Source organism: Equus asinus, chromosome 23, assembly GCF_041296235.1.
Source record: "Equus asinus isolate D_3611 breed Donkey chromosome 23, EquAss-T2T_v2, whole genome shotgun sequence".
In the NCBI taxonomy this organism is placed as follows: domain Eukaryota; kingdom Metazoa; phylum Chordata; class Mammalia; order Perissodactyla; family Equidae; genus Equus; species Equus asinus.
In genome coordinates this window covers 51,992,776-52,009,959 of record NC_091812.1, presented here as the reverse complement: position 1 = coordinate 52,009,959, position 17,184 = coordinate 51,992,776, and positions in this window count along the sequence as shown.

Genomic DNA, 17,184 nt, shown 5'->3' with positions numbered 1-17,184 from the left:
TCGGGAGGCTCAGGGGTGGGAGGAGGAGATGAGCTGTGTAATGGGGCACTGGGTTTTGGATCCAGGACCATGTTGTGGTGGGGGATATTCCTGAGATAGTTAGAACCCCAGTTCCCAAACCAGAAATGCATCTCATTTCCTTATCTATAAAACTGGGACTATAAGGCCAGGGTGATTGAAGGTTTGCAGGTTTTTGTATTAAGAGAGAGGCACAAAACTGGTGGTGTCTAGACCCCTCCCTGGCTAAGACGACTTCCCCGACACCAGCCTTGAAATGTGGAGCATTAAAATTCATACCTCAGGCAAAATAACAAATGCCTCTCCTCCTCTAGTGGTCCTTTGGGGTCACTTGCAAATTGTCAAAGCAGCAAATTTTAAATTCTTAGCTCTAAACTTGTCCCTAAAAAAAAAGTCCCCCAAACAGTAACAAAAATCCCCAGCTGCAAAGGGTCCGTTGTGAGTCCCATTCTTGTCAGCTGGTTGTTGGAGATGTTGTCCTGGAATGTCAGGACCGGAACGTCCCAGAATGATAGCCACTAAGAGACCTCTTTTCTATTCTCCCTCACACACAGCACCTATTTCCAGTCAGAGGCTGCTTACAGCGAGGAAAGGGCACGTGGGAAAATAACTTAACTAGATATCTTTAAATAGGCCCTGGAAAGATGCCTGATTCCTTTACATATGAGAGCAGAGAGCGACCTGAAGAAGTGAGACACAAGGCCTGATGTAAACGGAGAAGTCTGTGGGGCAACCACCATTAGCTGTGAGGCAGCTCCCTCTCTTCCTCCTCCCTCTCCTCTGCTCCTCCTTGATGTTCAACTTGCTCCAGTGGCCTCTGGCAACACAGTGTAAACGATCTGCTTGATGTGAGAGGAAACTAATCCCCAAGCCCTGCTTCCCACATTAATGTTAATCTTCTTGAGCAAATGTGGCTAACGGGGTGGGCTTGCACCTCAGGGCAGTCATTTCCATTCCCTCCCACTGCACAGGAACTGAGTAGCAAAGAACCCGGTTGAGGAAGAGAAAGTGGGGGAAACATGGCTGAAGGAGGAAGAGAAGGGAGGGGCCAGGTATACCCAAAGGATGAGGAGTTTAGAAGTAGGCAAGACAGGGTTGGGTGCTCCACTCCCATTTCTTGGCACCCAGAAGGAAGGACAGAGAAGAAGCTCAAGGTCATTCACTTAAGACTTGGTTCCACTCAGTCACCCACTTGTTTGTTAAGTCCATGAAACAGGTGCATTGTAGATACTGGGCACATGAAATTGAAAGAAATTGTATTTCCCCTTAAGGAGTTCACAGTTGAGAGACAGACATTTTTTCATAAATGGAACATTGGCTTGCAATGTGCCAAGTGCAGTTCATTCATTTATTGATCACCTACTACTCAGTGGACGCTGTTTTTGGCTCTGGGAAGGTGTGTTCAAAGGGTGTTATGGGAGCCCCTGGGAGGGTGGGGCATCTAATGCCTCACCTCGGAGTCTCCCTTGACAGCCTTAGTCCCCTTTAAGGGCCGGAATCCCTTTATTTGTCAGAATCTTCTTCCTCTACCAGCAACGAGTCCTGGGAAAGTGCAGCTGTGGGGTGATGAGGGCATGGCAGAGGGCCTGGCCATGCAGTGGGCTAAAAGGCCACCGCTCTGGCCGCACTGCCCTTGAGAGTGACTTCCCAGTGGGATATTGACATGCAGTTGACATACGCTTATTCCAAGCTTAACATGAGACCTAGACAAGTTTGGGGGGCGGGGGGTAGGTAGTGATGGTGAAAACTAGACTTGCAACATAGTGAAAATACCTTTGTTTGTTTTTAAAAAGGCCATTTAATCTCCATTTAAAAATACTGTAGGTTGGCATTTTCCAAACTCAGTCTGAAGAACACTTGTATCTCTACAGAAATTTTTAAAAAAAATTATATCTATGTTTTGTGTTAATTTTTGATCTGTCAATTAAAAGCAAACCAGTTTTCTTTTAACTGCAGAACTGCTCAGTGCCTTGGCTGTGATAAAGGACACTGTGACTCTCCAAGAATGTAGAGAATCTCAAACTCGCTTGTGTAGAACCTATTGAATTTGGTGAGACTTCTGGTGCTCAGAAGAATATAGGCTGTGAAATGTAGCTCTGATATTTTGGGAAGTTTTGGGCTACCATGGTTTTTATATTGGTGTGTGTTCCCTGAACTGTCCTTGAAAGAAACATGTATTAGGCGCTTAGCAGATATGCACAATAAGAAGACCTGGGCCTTCGTGGAACCTAAAGCAGTTTCTGAGGGCAGGGACTGAGTGACTTTTCTTTAGCTTCCTTTTATTAACATTAATAATCCAGGACAATCGGTTCCCTGCCTTTGCCCAGAATCCACACAGTGGACGGCAGTGCCTGTCTACCCTTCTGCCGAAAGCCGTTTGTGTCCTTTCCACTGTAATCCTCACATGACTGACGAAGTCCTCAGCAGCGCGGTCATTTATATGGATCTCCTCTTGTAGCCTGCTGCAAGAAAGGGTCATGCCCCAGGACATTTGCAGGATGCTGCTTCTCCAGTGGCCTGGAACTGTCCCTCAGGTGGTGAAATCCCCACGCTAATGGACCCAAGGTTGGCAGCACCGGCTGAGTCCTAGACCTCTGAGCTCACTGCTGGAGTGGCAGAAAGTGGGCACGTTCCCATCAAGAAGATACTCTGATGACAGTGACTCCATTTGTCATCTTGAATTCAGAGATTTACATATTTTAGAACCTATAGGCCATTTACACCAACCTCTCTACGTCATAGGCATGACAGTTTATGGAGATGAGCTGACCTGCCTTAACCTCCCAAAACCTCAGTTTTCTATAAAATGAAAACTTGAGGGATGGGAGGAATTGATATTGAGCACTTACATTTTGCCACAGGTTATCTTTCATATTATTCATTTAATCTTTGCAATGACAATGTCATATAGATGTTATAGATTGCTCCCATCTTCCAGAGGAGGAACCCAAAACTGAGATCGCCTTTTGCCCAAATTTCCAGTTAGGAAGTTGTAAGTGATGGAAACAGGGTTTGATGTCAAGTGTGTCTGACACTAATTTAGCTCAAGCCTTTTTCACTCCACCACTGCATGAAGAAAAGATTTGTTTCAGAAATTCTTGACTTGACGTCTTCTTAAGGAAAGTCTTTGAGGATGCACAAGCTTCAGCTATAGTGTGTGAACCAGGGTCACCTGTCCTGACCTTACTTTTTGCTGGTCCTGCCCACTGTGGATGAGATAAACAGTTGTTTGAGAGATAATAGCCAATAATTATTGATCATCAAGGGCTTACCGGGAGCCCAGCTTTGTTCAAGGCACTTTGCATGAGTAGGAACTCATTTAATTCCCTCCATGACCCTGTGGAATAGAATCATTATTCTAATTTTATAGGTGTGGAAACTGAGGTTCAGAGTGGTTTATGGAATTTGCCCCAGTCAGTGTCTCAGCTTGCATCAGAGCTGAGATCTGAATGGTGGCATTGTCACTTCAGTCCCCCTGCCCTTGACTGCCTTTGTTATACCTCAGCTTCTCCCCGCCTCTTGCATTATTTATTGAGCCCTGACAGTTGGCCTTGTGTTGCTCAAGATGGGGGCCCTCAGGGCTGACAGTGATAGAAGTCCAATTGGCAGGAGGAAGTGGCATCTGGGTCTCTCTTGTCAAAAGTTACTCATTGCAGACACCTGGCTAGCCCAGAGGTGCAGAGGAACAGAGACCATTAAGAGCCTGGGGCCAGAGATGAGCAGATCTGTATCTCCCAGCCAGCTCTGAAGTTTACTCAGAGACTTCATTGAAGAATGAAGCATTGAAGGAGGACACCAGGAGGGCACAAGGGGAAATGAGAAGCAGGGTTATTCCCTACAACAGTGGAAGTGTTCACAGTTGGCTTTATCTGAGCAGCACCAAGGAACACTGCAAAAGTCCTAAAGGGACGTGTATTATGGGGTAAAACTAGTGCTGGGCTATGTACTGCTCCAGAGGGCATCATTCATAAGAAAATGTAGGGCGTGTTAATTCGGGGGCTGCCATTCATGTGGAGTGCAGGATGGAAGAGTGCTCCTGGAATTTTGCAAGCATCCTAGTTTCTCACTAGAAAGCACATGACCAGAACTATAGAGACTGCTTCCCCGCTAGACTCCCCTACCCAGGTCTTGGTTGGTCTTATTGGTTGGTACATCCCCAGGTTAACCTCAGAACAAACCAGTAGTGAAGAGAGGAAAAAGTGCACGTGAATTGCTCATGAGCTGGAGAATGGGTGAGGTCTCAGATTATGGAGAACACGCAGAACATAGGGATAGACACCAACTGATTGAGGGCAATTCATGAATCTTCTCATTCCATTTATCCACCCATTTATTCAACTCTGATTCATTTATTCACTCAGTGAACACTTACTGACATTTACTAAATGCTGCTCTGCCAGGCACTGGGGATGAGGATAGAAAGATTATAGTTCCTGTCCTCAAGATAAAGGAAAAAATTAAAACCACCCATGCAGAATAGAAAGAGACATGTGACAGTGGAGAAATGTACAAACTCCAATGTGGACACCAAAGAGGGTGTGACGAGGGGCAGGGAGTGGGAGAAGGATGGGTGACAACATGCCAACAGAGGGAGTCCATCAAGGGGAGCCAGAGAGAAGCATCCAGATGGCAGATTCTAAACAAATTTGGCTTGATGGTTTCCATTTCATTCAGGTTGACGCCCAAATATGAAATGAGAGAATGCCCATGACAGGGCTTTGTAAACAGAAAACACCTACTGTTCCAGTCTTAGGTATGAGATGATTATTTCTGGGCTGGGCTGAGGTCAAGGTCCTTTTCTGGCAGGCAGCAGAGTTACAGGTATCTCAGGCACCAGGGCCCAGCAAAGCTGCTGGGAATCCTGAAAGACCCCAGTTGACAAATTCCTGGAAAATTACTTTTGGGCGAACGATGATCACTTTCCTTTATTGAACATGGTGCTAGATGCTTTACCTAAGTTATCTGCAACCCGCCCAGAAAACCCCAGGAGGCAGGTCTGATTATTCTCATTTTACAGATGAGGAAACTGAGGCTGCTGGAAGGAACTGATGTGCCAAGGCTGCCAAAACCAAGATTCCAACTCAGCTGGTTTGACCCCAATGGAACCCCTCTCCTTGGGGAGAGTCAATTTTATTTCCTTGCAAGTAGCATTCTGAGTAAGCTAGGGGCAAGCTTAGTCAGAGAATAATGGTCCTACAGGGTTATTTCTCATTCTTTTCCTCTCTGTTCAGAGGAAATGTAATGTGAACAATGCTGTCTTTTGTTTATGGGGTGATTTTTTAAAAAATGATTTGGTTTTTTCCGTATTTTCCAAAATGGCCAGGCTTTACTTTACCAATAGAAAATAGCAAACTTTACATGAAAAAGAAAATACAATTATGATAATATGTTAATCTTGACCTATGTCTTGTAGGTTTCTAAAAATGAGATTGAGAATTGGTATCCAATTGTATTTAGCTACCCAGAAGCCAAGATTTCTGTTGGAACAAAAGGTGTCCCCCCCTACTCCCCACGACCTTAAAAAGTTATTAATTCCCCTTTATGTTGATGAGAATGCTTTCTTTTGAATGACAGGGAACTCTTTAGCATTATATAATTACTTGAGATGATTAAGTTCCAGTTACTGTCTCTGATGACACCTCAAACAGTAGATACATGATTCATTCATCTTTTGGGGAGCTCCCAGGGGCTTTTCTCCAACACTCACCTACCTCCCATCTTGAGGGAGGGGCATTATGAACATATTGCAAGCAAACTTCTATTAAAAAAATTTTTTGGTTAATGAAATTTTAATCCTCTCATGGTAGTGATATTATTAGAATTTTCTCTGGGGCTTTGGTGGTTATTTTCTCAATATAGTTATAGTAAGTATCTATATATATTAGTTTTCTGTTGCTACTGTAACAAATTACCACAAATTTAGTGGCCTAAAGCAACACAAATTTATTATTTTACTGTTCTGGAGTTCAGAAATCTAAAATGGGTTTCACTGGGCTAAAATCAAGATGTTGGTAGGACTGTGATTCTTTCTGGAGGCTCTGGGAGAGAATGTGTTTCTCACCTCTTCCAGGTCTTAGAGGCGGCCCACATTCCATGGCTTATGGCCCCTTCCTCCATCTTGAAAGCCAGCAACACTGTATCTCTCTCACTATTCTTCCACGGCCACATTTCCCTCTGACTCTCTTCTGTCTGCCTCTTCCACTTTTCATAGCACTTATGATTACGTTGGACCACCCAGATAATCCAGAATAATCTTCCCATCGCAAGGTTCTTAACTTAGTTCTGCAAAGTTCCCTTTGCCATGAAAGGTAAGATATTCACAAGTTCTTAGGTTTAGGACATGGACATCTTCGGGGGACCATTATTCTACCTACCATATTGTGTGTATGTTTGTGTGTGTGTGTGTGTGTGTGTGTGTGTGTGTGGTGGGGGAGAAGACTGGGGAGAGGGGAATTATAATGAAAAAGAGTTTTAAGGCAAGGAAACCATTGACTTATTCTCAGCACTCAGCTTGTTCTTCCAGGTTAGGTCTTGAGGATCTTTCTGGATGGTTCCCTTCTTCTTAACTATTCAGAATCAGACTCCATAAGTTGAGGGCCCAAACTAGGGTCATAATGAACATTAATTGTTTCTCTGTGGTGATATAGATCCAATGGGCCCACTTATTTTAGAAAAAGCTGAGGTCCATGGGAAGGGAACCATCATTCCTTGAGCATTCGCTACGCGCCAGGTTATTTCCAGATATTATTTTATTTAATTGTCATGACAAACTGAGGAACTGCTTACTTTTGCCCTCATTTTACAGATGAGGAAAAGAAAGTCAAAGATGTCAAGTAAACTGGCCAAGTTAAGAAAGCCAGTAAGTGGCAGAGCTGGGATTCAAACTCCATTCAGCCTGGTTTAAAGCTCTCTTTCCACATTTATGTACATGCTCTTTCCCAGAGGCCAAGGTCACACTACTAGTTTAATGCAGGAGCTTAACACTAACAGTAGTGCTTTTTTGCCTCTGCTGTATTAATGCAGCTGGCGTGATCAGAAGGGTTCAGACCACTGGTGTGGCGTAGGTCAGCCAGAGAAGAAGAAAGTACATCAGGGTCTTCAATTTGGCTAACAACTATAAAGAGGTAGATTTTAATCTTGGGAGCTTAAAATTTCTAAAGGTCAGGTGAGTGTTTCTCCTATTTTTGGAGTCTATTTGTTTCTAAATCTCTAAGCCTTAGAAAATATTTTTTAACCTCACAATGTCCTTATCACTAATTGCAATTAGGATCAAATCAGTGTAGTGGTGTATATGGCAGACCAAGAGACTCGGGAGAATTGGGGATAAGCTGAAGTAATATACCTAAGAAAACCCACAACCAATTTTAAGACGAGGTTGATAGTGCCTCTAGCTTACGCTAGCTGAAAGTGCTGAATCCTTTGGTTGTCTGAAATGATTATGTTTTCAGTAACCAAAGACAAAGAGAAGAATCTTTTTATTGTACAAAGAGAACAATAATACTGGCTGTGCGTGCTCATTCACCTTAGGGAGGTGTGTGTGCGTTAAGGTTTTATAATTATTTTTTCTTTTCCGTTTCCTTTCTTTCTTCCTGCAAACTCGTTTGGAATGCATTAACTCCAAATGTTGCTTCTACTACCTGGATAAGGTAGAGGAATTATCCCCAGGGTCATCAGAAAGCACTCCGTGAATGCACAGCTCTAGAAAATCCATGCCTGGTTTCTCCCCTGCATCCAGGAACTGCACACTTGAACTTGGAAAACCACTGCATTTATAATGCTGGATGGACAGCCTGTAAGAATGAGAAAAGTAAAGAAGAGAAGCTTGGGACAATCACCCCAAGAAGTAGGGGTTGGGCAGAAGACACAGTACAGAAAGTGTAGGCCTCAGTTTGGCAAGGGAGAGAGGGAAAACGAAAAAATTATGAAGTACAGGCCCAGATACCCCACTTCCTGGAGTGACTGGCAAAGGCTTGGCAGGACTCTCTGCCTTCGCTCTGTAGCCTTTGGAGTTCTTGAGTAGGTACAAGAGAGTGGAGGCTTAGCACAAGGATACAGCAGAGCAGAGAAGAATTGATTGCAATAAGTCTCACATTCTAAACCATTTTTTCCCCAATCCATGAATCTTGAGCTTCCCCTACACTCTTTCATTATAAAGTTAGCAAACAATTGAAACTTGGGTTCAACTTGCCTCACAAAACCGAATGGCGTGGCAGATTAAAGCTCGCCACAACTTTGACACTCTTTCTACTTCTTTTAACCTCAGCAGACCCTGTGACTGCTTTGGCCAATAGAATATGGCAGAAGTGATGTTGGGCCAGTTTCAAGGACCAGGTCTTAAGATATTAGGAGCTTCTGCTTGCTGTCTCTTGGGACCCAGCCACCAGGCTGTGAGGAAGCTTAAGCAGCCCCTTAAACAGGCTCCTCTGGAGAGGAATTGAAGCCCCTGGCTGATAGTCCCAACTGAGCTGCCAGCCAATAGGCAGGGCCAGCTTACCAGTCATACGTGTGAGCCGTCTTTGAAGTGGAGCCTCCAGACTCAGATGAGCTGCCCCAGCTGATACTCTGTGGATCAGATAGGAGCCGTCTCCTCTGAGCTCTGCCCAAATTGAAGATTCATAAGGAAAATAAAGGAGTGTTGTTTTGAGCCACTGTTAAAGCACTGTCGTTGGGAGAGGTTTGTCATACAGCAATAGATAACTAGAACCAAGGAGATTGGGTTAAATGAGGGATGGGAACCATATACTTTAATGCCACCCCAATGGCAGACATTAATAATCAGTCACCAAACTTTTTGCCTCACTTAGCACAGAAACCTTATCAGCATCCTCTGGGCAGTCATTACCAATTGATCAGAGATGGCGTGAAAAATGAAGCTGTTTGTCTTCTCGGGGTTAAATGGTGAATGGCTGAGGAGTACAGTACAGATATTAGATGTGCTAAACCCTGAACTTGGGAGTTCTTTTGGTCACATTCCATTCTAGGGAAATAGAGTAACATCCCCCATCCAGGAGCCTGCTTGGAACCTGATTGCTTCATGAAACTGAAAGGTATCACCCCTGCCCCTTTCGTGGCTCGCTAGTGGTCACTAGTGACAGTCCAGGTGCCCCTGTGAAACTGGGGGCTAACTTGCTTTAACTATATTCAGTTAGTTGTCTGTTTGCAAAAGTAGTTGGATAATGTATCATTAAAAGCCCACCCTGTAGATAACATCTCTGACCCTTAGGTCACCATAGTAACCACCATGATCACCCCATGGGTGGGGTTGCTTAAGTTCTTCAAGAACTGAGAGTCAACTTCTTGTCCGGTTCAGGCTGGTTAAGACCAGTGAATCTTCAACTAGGCCTATGTGGATGACAGATAGGTGACACTTTGATGTCAAGGAGTGGAAAACTCCACTCCCAGATCATGGTAATGCCGCCACTTTGTGAACATTCGTCCTATGAAGAGGCGTGAAGCTTGACTACACTGGTGCAGATCAGCAATTGCCTCACCTCTCCTCTCCTCCCACCATCTGTTCCCACACTTCACACCACCCTGCCTCTTTATTCCATAAGTATCCCTAACCCCATTCTTGGGGGAGGTGGATTGGAGATTGATTCTCCTGTCTCCTCGCTCGCTGCCTTGTGCTTATACCTTTTCTCTTTGCAAGCTCATCATCTCCATGATTGGCATAGTTATGTGGTGGGCAAAACAAACCTGGTTTCATAACACCTAGAGTCAAAGATGAATGCGTTTTCCTTTCTGCTCCCTTCACCCTCTGAAACAGCCTGATGGATGTCTGACGGACTCTACCAAGTGACCGTACTACAAGTAACTGCCTGTGTTCTTGTCAGTCTCCTGGGGACCTCCCACCCCATAGCACCCCACAGGGTACCTGGCATGTTGTTGCTCTTGAACATATTTGTCGAATGGATGAGGCCAAGGGATAGGGTCAGCCCTTCTCATCTACTCCTTCTCCCCAGATCTTAGCACAGAGCCTGGCACAAAATGGGTGCTAAACACATGTTCATTAAATTGATTTTGACAGCAGTATTTCCAAAATAGTTGCTTGATGAACAAGTGGAGTCTCTCCCTCCCTGAAAAATATCAACTCCAAACAGAAGCATAATACAGCCAGAGCTCAAAGCAAAATTATTCACGAATTCCAAGTGCCTCAATCCATGGGTTTTAATGAAAGTCATTCTGCAGTGGAGAATGTTGTAGTAATTACAGGCAAGCTAATATCTCTGCCATATGGTTTGAAAGCAGGTCTGAATTCTGAAAGCCACTATCAGCAGTTTTATTTTCTGCTGCTGCTTCTCCACACCCCACCCCCTGATTGTCTTTGTCTCTTTTCTTGCTTTTATCTCTTTCTTTCAACCTCAAATTCCCTCTCTCCCTCAATTCTCCCTCACTGGTCCCCTTCTTCAAGCCCCAAGTCATATTTTTAAAGCCTTTGATATGAAACCACACTAGTTCTGAGAAGTAATTGCAGTGCCCAGAAGGGGTCATGCCACAGCATCGCCCATGCTGACCCACTTGCCAAGAAAGAGAACCAAGGATGCTCTGACCCCTTGTGAATTGACTGTGTCACTCCGTCCCTCCAGGGTGGTTGCATGATTGAAGGAAAAAGACTCCAATTAATCTCTATTCTACTGAGTCACCCCAGTGGAGTGGTTCTCGACCCTGGCTGCACGGAGAGTCACCTGAGGAGATGGTAAAAAAGTACTGATGCCTGGGTTCCACCTCCTCGGAGATTAGATTCTGAATTAATTGGTTTGGGAAGAGTCCTGCGTCATAGTCTATAAGCCTCCCCAGAAGACACTAATATAGACCCGGGTTGGAGAACTCTGCCCTAGAACCTTAGCCTTGGATAAATAGCAGTGGGATCTGGTCTTTCTCCTTTTGTCTACCTGTTACACTCAGAAGTGAGACAGCACAAGCAATTATCACGGAAGTAATGCCAAATTACGAGGCATCCCCTCAACTAGATGCAACTACTTAATAAAATAACTCCTCATCTGTTTAGCTCAAAAAGCATTCACAAATGATCTGATAAAGTCTTACGAAAACTCTGGGAAGTGGGTTGGGCTGGAGTTGATATTTTTGTTTTATAAATGGGAGCTTAGACAGTAAGATCATAACTCATAACATAGACATTTCTTCTCTCAGGTCGGAGCTCTTTCTACTGTCCTACACTGTTCCCTCTGCCCTCCTCTAGGATAATTACAGGAGTAGTGGCGCCTATCCCACTAAGGTCTAAGGGTCAAGACTTCCCTCAAGCAAGCCCTAAAATCCTCACTATCGGAATAACTGCCTTGGGATAGACAACAAAAGTGTGTGCCTTGTCTGTAGAATGCCATTGTTATTCTTTCCCAGAAGGCCAAGAGCCTGGAATCTTTCCTTAGCAAATTAGTTGATAAGATTAACTAATGATCCCATTGGAAGGTCAGAGAGCCTTAAGACAACAATGAAAGGGGACAAGTCAGGAGCTCCTGGGGCAGCACCAGCTGCTCGGTCAGGCAGAACAGAAGGCTGATGGAGCCTGGAGCCAGAAGGGGCTCTAGATGGTGAAAATTTGGAGTGATGATTCCATGTCTTTTGGAGACATGTCTGCTGATTTAGGACCAACTGTTGAGAGGCAGCTAGGGGTATATAAGAAGGAAATAACTACCACTTGGTAGTAAAAAACAAAACAAATAAAATCAGTTCAATTCACCTGAAGCTGAGTTTTTCGCCATCAGCCTGCTTGAGCCTCAATATCCCTATCTGTAAAATAATTCCACCTTCTCTGGATGTCTAATGATGTTCTGGGAATCAAGTGAGATTATGTGTGTGGACTTGGGGAGAATCAGGGTGCTGTGCCCCAATTAGGCATCTTTATGGAGGAGTAGTATGATGTACCAGAAAGACCTGTGAACTAGGTGTGAAAAGGCCTGGCATCGTGTCCCACCTCTATCTCTTGCTGGTCATCAGACATTAGACAAATGATCAACTGCTTCCTTTTCTGTAAAATGGAATAATAGTTGCATAGCTTTCCCTAGAGATGTGAAATACCAGTGGAGAAGCTTGTGGGAAAGTGCAATACCAACTATTAATTGCTATATAAGTGTAAAGTAATATTAGGGTTACAACCTATATGTCTTTCCAGTAACACCCTTTGAAATGAATATCGCCTTATTTGTGGACTTCAAGCTCTTCAAATGACCTTTATAATTATCTGATCATTGTTTATAGCGTCTACTTTTATTTACAATGTGAAGACATTATCTTGTGATCCTTGACACTGGCTTTACAATATCTGTTCCCTCCCAAATAATTTGCCTAAGCTATGTATGGCAATCTCATTCTCTTTGCCAGTGACTGGTCTAGGAATGGGGAGTGATCCAAGTCCTGATCAATGAAGCATGTGGTGAAGTCTGCTGGGGGCTTCTGGGAAAGATGTCCTTGCTCTCAGAAGACAGAGAAAGAATAATCCTTTTCTACCTCTGGAAATTTTGGTGCGTGGCTACAATGCCTGGAACAGCAGCAGCATCTTGAGTCCATGAGGGAAGCTACCTTATAGGATGACTGATACATTGTGGGTGGCAGAGAGAAGACTTAGGAAGAACCAAAGACCCTCGAGAATCATTGAGCTATTGAATCAACCATTCTCGGGGCCATCCTGCCCCTAGACCTCTTTTTTCCAAAAATACATTTCTTGTTTGTTTGAGTCAGTATGAGAAGACTTTTTAAATTGCTGTGGCGAGAGGTATCTTAACTGATAGACCTTGTGATTTGACCAGTAATGTTACATCATTCTTGATACTTACTTTTCCTTATGAATATTTCTCCTTGTGAAAAATAACTCCCATCCTCCCTATTATAAAAGTGATGACTGTTAATGACACTAGTCTTGGCAGATATGGAAATATTTAATGAAAAAAATACAAATCATAATAGCGTCCCAACTGGGAGAAAGCCACTGCTAACATTTTGGTCCATTTCTCCTTGGTATTATCTTTAACCTGACTTTACTTGTTTGAAAAGTTTGGAGAGAGGAGGAGGAAACTCACAATAGAATTTTCTAGACTTACATCTTTCTTCTAGAAGGGATGCCAAAAAAGGGATAAGGGTGGGGGTAAATCTGTGAAACCCTGTAGAGGGGAAATACCAAAGAGTGGAAGAGGGTTGGGAAGAGAGAAACATGGAGAGGAAATTCTCAGGGACAAAATGTAACCAAGGTTTTCCCAAAGGTTGGTTGTGGCCCTCACTCTGCCTTTTCTTGCCTTGTTAAGGAAGAGGGGCTTTTCCTTCTCCACTATCTTCTTGCCCATGGGCTAAGCCTGGCAGGGACTAACCCTGACCCTTCTGTCTGGAGGTGAACACTGGAGCCAGCTGGCACCTTACATGTTTTGAGCAGCTCATCCAGATGCATCTCAGTGATCTCATTAATCGAGGTGAGAGCTGTGCTTCCAGGAATCAGGCTGTGAAACTCACACAGATGCTCAGAATTCAGAGAAAGGCAAGGACCGCAAGACTTGGTTTACGGCAGAGGTTACAAACCGATGGCCTCTGAGCCGGGTGTGACCCATACGGGCATTTTGTTTAGACTGCATATTATTGAAAAATTGGGAGATTTTAGATACATGCCCAGATTTCTCTCTCTCTCTTTTTAAATCTGAAGATATGGCAACGTTGAACTGGCACTTCAACATAGGAAGACAGTAGCTGGAGGCGACTTGGCTGCTCCTGAATCCAGGGCACATGCTCTTGTGCTCAGCATGCTCACATGATGTGTGCGTAGGCACTGACATCCCACCTGTTTTATTTATTTCCACCACCAGCCTGGTCCCTGCTGGAGGGATTCGAGCTTTCGCTCTTCAAAGTCTAGTGCCTGGGTGACAGAGAGGTTCACCTCACTTGTCAGATTTGATCAAGTAGCATTAGCTCCTGTGTTGAAAGAGATTCTGGGGTTCACTAGAAAAGACCCACTGTTGATTGGTGATGTCTGCCATGGGCACAGATCGGGGGCTCATTGTCATCTGTAGTCTAAGGATCAACCGCTAAACATTTTGAGGAGAAGACCTGTAGGACTTCTTAAGTCAGATAGAGAGAAGCTTCCAGAATAGTTTGGAAGAAACTACGGGCCAGGTTACCTGAGTTCTAATTCCGATTCTACCACTACCTTTTCTGGGTGGGAGGATTGTTTATCCCAGTTTCCAGTTTCTTCACCTGTGAAATGAGGTTAGCGATCCTTCCCCCACCTGCATCACAGGGTAGCTGTGGGAATTAAGCGTGATGCTGTGCAGAGAAGGGCTGGGGTGCCCATCACGGGTATCGCTATTGTTCTTCTCTTTCTATTGATCTGGTTGAAGATCCTTCTGAAGTGTGCTCATTATTTAGCAAAATTTATAAATGGGCGTCTACTCAAGACGACTTGTCGATGTAACTTTCTTTGTTTTAGTTTCTGAGTGGCTAAGGAAATGCTGTCATATGCATTCTGTTTTATTCGAATGTGGAACTTGGAGGGAGAATCTACGTAGATCATTCTATGTCTGTGTAAGGCCTGTTTCCTGATTCCAAGAGGTCACTGCTGGGGGTCGGCTCAGGTGCTGGGCTACCGCTTCCTCACTTCCTATCAGATATAATAATAATCACTATAATAATGATAATAATGGCAGATATCATTTCTCAGTGCTCACCAGTAGTGAAGACACTTCAGATGGATTATCTCATTTAATCCTTGTGATAAACCCGTAGCTATTGTCCCCCAGATTACAGATGAGGAAACAGACTCAGGGAATTTAAGTAACCTGTCATGGCTATAAAATGGCAAAGCTATGACAATTACAATCACAGCTAACATTTATTGAGTACTCACTGTGTGCCAGGCACCAGCCTAAGTGTTGAAATGAACTATTTCATTTGCCTTTTGAGGCAATCAGGTTAGGTAATTACTTTATTATTCATGTTTTTATCCTATGAGAAAACTGAGGCTCAGAGAGGTTAATCAGCTTGCCCAAGGTCACACAGTTGTGTGACTCCTAGGCAGGCAGGCTGACTCCAGGGTTCACTATACTTTGTTGTCTTCCACTTGAGCACAGGACTGCTGGATGTGAGCCTATGATGTGTCCACTGTGCTCCGTCCACTGTGCTCCCTGGCCCTTGCAGGCTGTGACTACATTGAGCAGTTTCTAGGAGGAGAAGGAGAGAGACCAGGAACAGGAAGAACACGAGATCTCTGGAGGAAGCGACCCTTTAGAGGAGACTTCACTGTCTATAATGGCCCTATAGGAGCTCTGCCATGTAGGCGCCTCAGATCAATCAATGCTAGCAAGACAGTAGTGCATAGGATGGCAGTTGAGTAGTTATTTTGTTCCTGATAAGAGGGGAAATGAGTTCTCAGAATTCAATTGGTGAGGCCGAGCCAGAGAAATGCTCTTTCTTTTTGAGATTATCCTTCAACACCTATTAGGGCCCTGAGGCGAGACAGAAACATTCCTGACCTGTGAGAGCCACACGGTGGACTGGCAGGAGATCCCACGTGCTCATCCCATTCACCACTGGTCCCAGCGGGAGCCACTTCCCTCAAGCAGCAGCTTAGAATAATCCGTTCCATCTCAGGAACCAGGAAGTGAGTCTCAGAGAGCTTGAACTTAGCAAGAACACACACCTAGTTGGTATGAGAGCTGGATCTAGAAAATTTGCTGATGCCCACTTTCGTGCTCTTTGCCTCGTGCATGTGTGGACAGACAGGTGAATCTAATAGAGCATGTTTATTGAGGGTTCACCATGGGCTAGCATCATCCAAGCACTTCGTATATAATAACTCAATTCTCATGAACATATTGGGAGGTACAATTATTATTCCCATTTAACAGGTGAGGAAACTAAGGCTCACAGAGGTTGGAACACTTTCCCAAGTTTGCATAGTAAAGAAGTTTGACTTCAAGCCCATGCTCTTAACCATTATCTATGTGGGCCCTTGTTTTTTGTGAAAGTTGGCTGAAAAGGCTCTGTATGTGGATGATGATGACAAGTTGATGGTGAGAAGTATGGAGGTAGGTGGGAGAAGCAAGGATGTCCTTTTTTTTTCTGCTGAGGAAGATTTGCCCTGAGCTAACATCTGTTGCCAATCTTCCTCCATTTCGTATCTGGGTCACTGCCACAGCATGGCCACTGACGAGTGGTGTAGGTCTGCCCCCAGGATCTGAACTCAGAGCATGGCGATCTCAACTACTAGGCCACGGGGCTGGCCTGAAGAGTTTCTGCTGAGGGTCTGCTCCTGCTGAAGTGAGAATGATCCCACTGTGGAGTTTGCTGAAAAGAAAACGATCTGTTGATTTTCTGGGGGGACGAATGTGTCAGTAAATGCTCTCATCTAGGGTGTGTATTCATGGAAATGGCTTGATTTTTATGCCACTGCTGAAAAATATTTTTAATATAGAAATCTGTGAAGATTTACTGAGTTAATATCTGAAAGTCAGTGGAAGTACTTAGCAAAAAGTGCTATTTAAATTCAAGATATAAATTGTCTCCAATGTTGTTTCTCTGTGAAAGGAATCTGGTGTAATAATGCAGCACACTGCATAGTGGTCATTTGGCACAGAAAAACAGGCCAAGAAAGCTGTGTTCTCTGGAATTAGATGGGGATCCCGGTACTGCTGTCTTCTTTTAAAGGATGAGCTGGAATGGATTTCACTCAGCAGCTGTATTGCAGTAGCGGTGGGGGTGGGGGGTGGCAGCTAAAGTTGGGTGTGGTGTCAATGCTAGGAAGGAACCCTCACGGGTGCTCCTGCAGGCCATGAAGTCTGAGGTGTGTTTGTGAATGGCGTGCCTGGTTGTGCAAATGACACAGCTGAGGCTGAGAGGTCAGGGCAGGCCCAGAGTTGGGTGCTGTTACTTTCCTCCTGGTGTCCTTCAACTTCATGATTGAATTCCTTTCCTCTTTTCCTAAGGGCCATCTGCCTTCTGCTTACCTGTGGGTAGCCCTTCATTGCGGTAGCTTTCCGGTTAAAATCTATCAGTGTAACTGACCGAGATATATTTATTTCCTGAACCCAACACATGTGCTGAATGGTTCATAAAATTAAAATGAACTCTTTCTTCCTTCTTTTTTTTTTTTGAGGAAGATTGACCCTGAGCTAACATCCATGCCCATCTTCCTCTACTTTGTATGTGGGATGCCTGCCACAGCATGGCTTG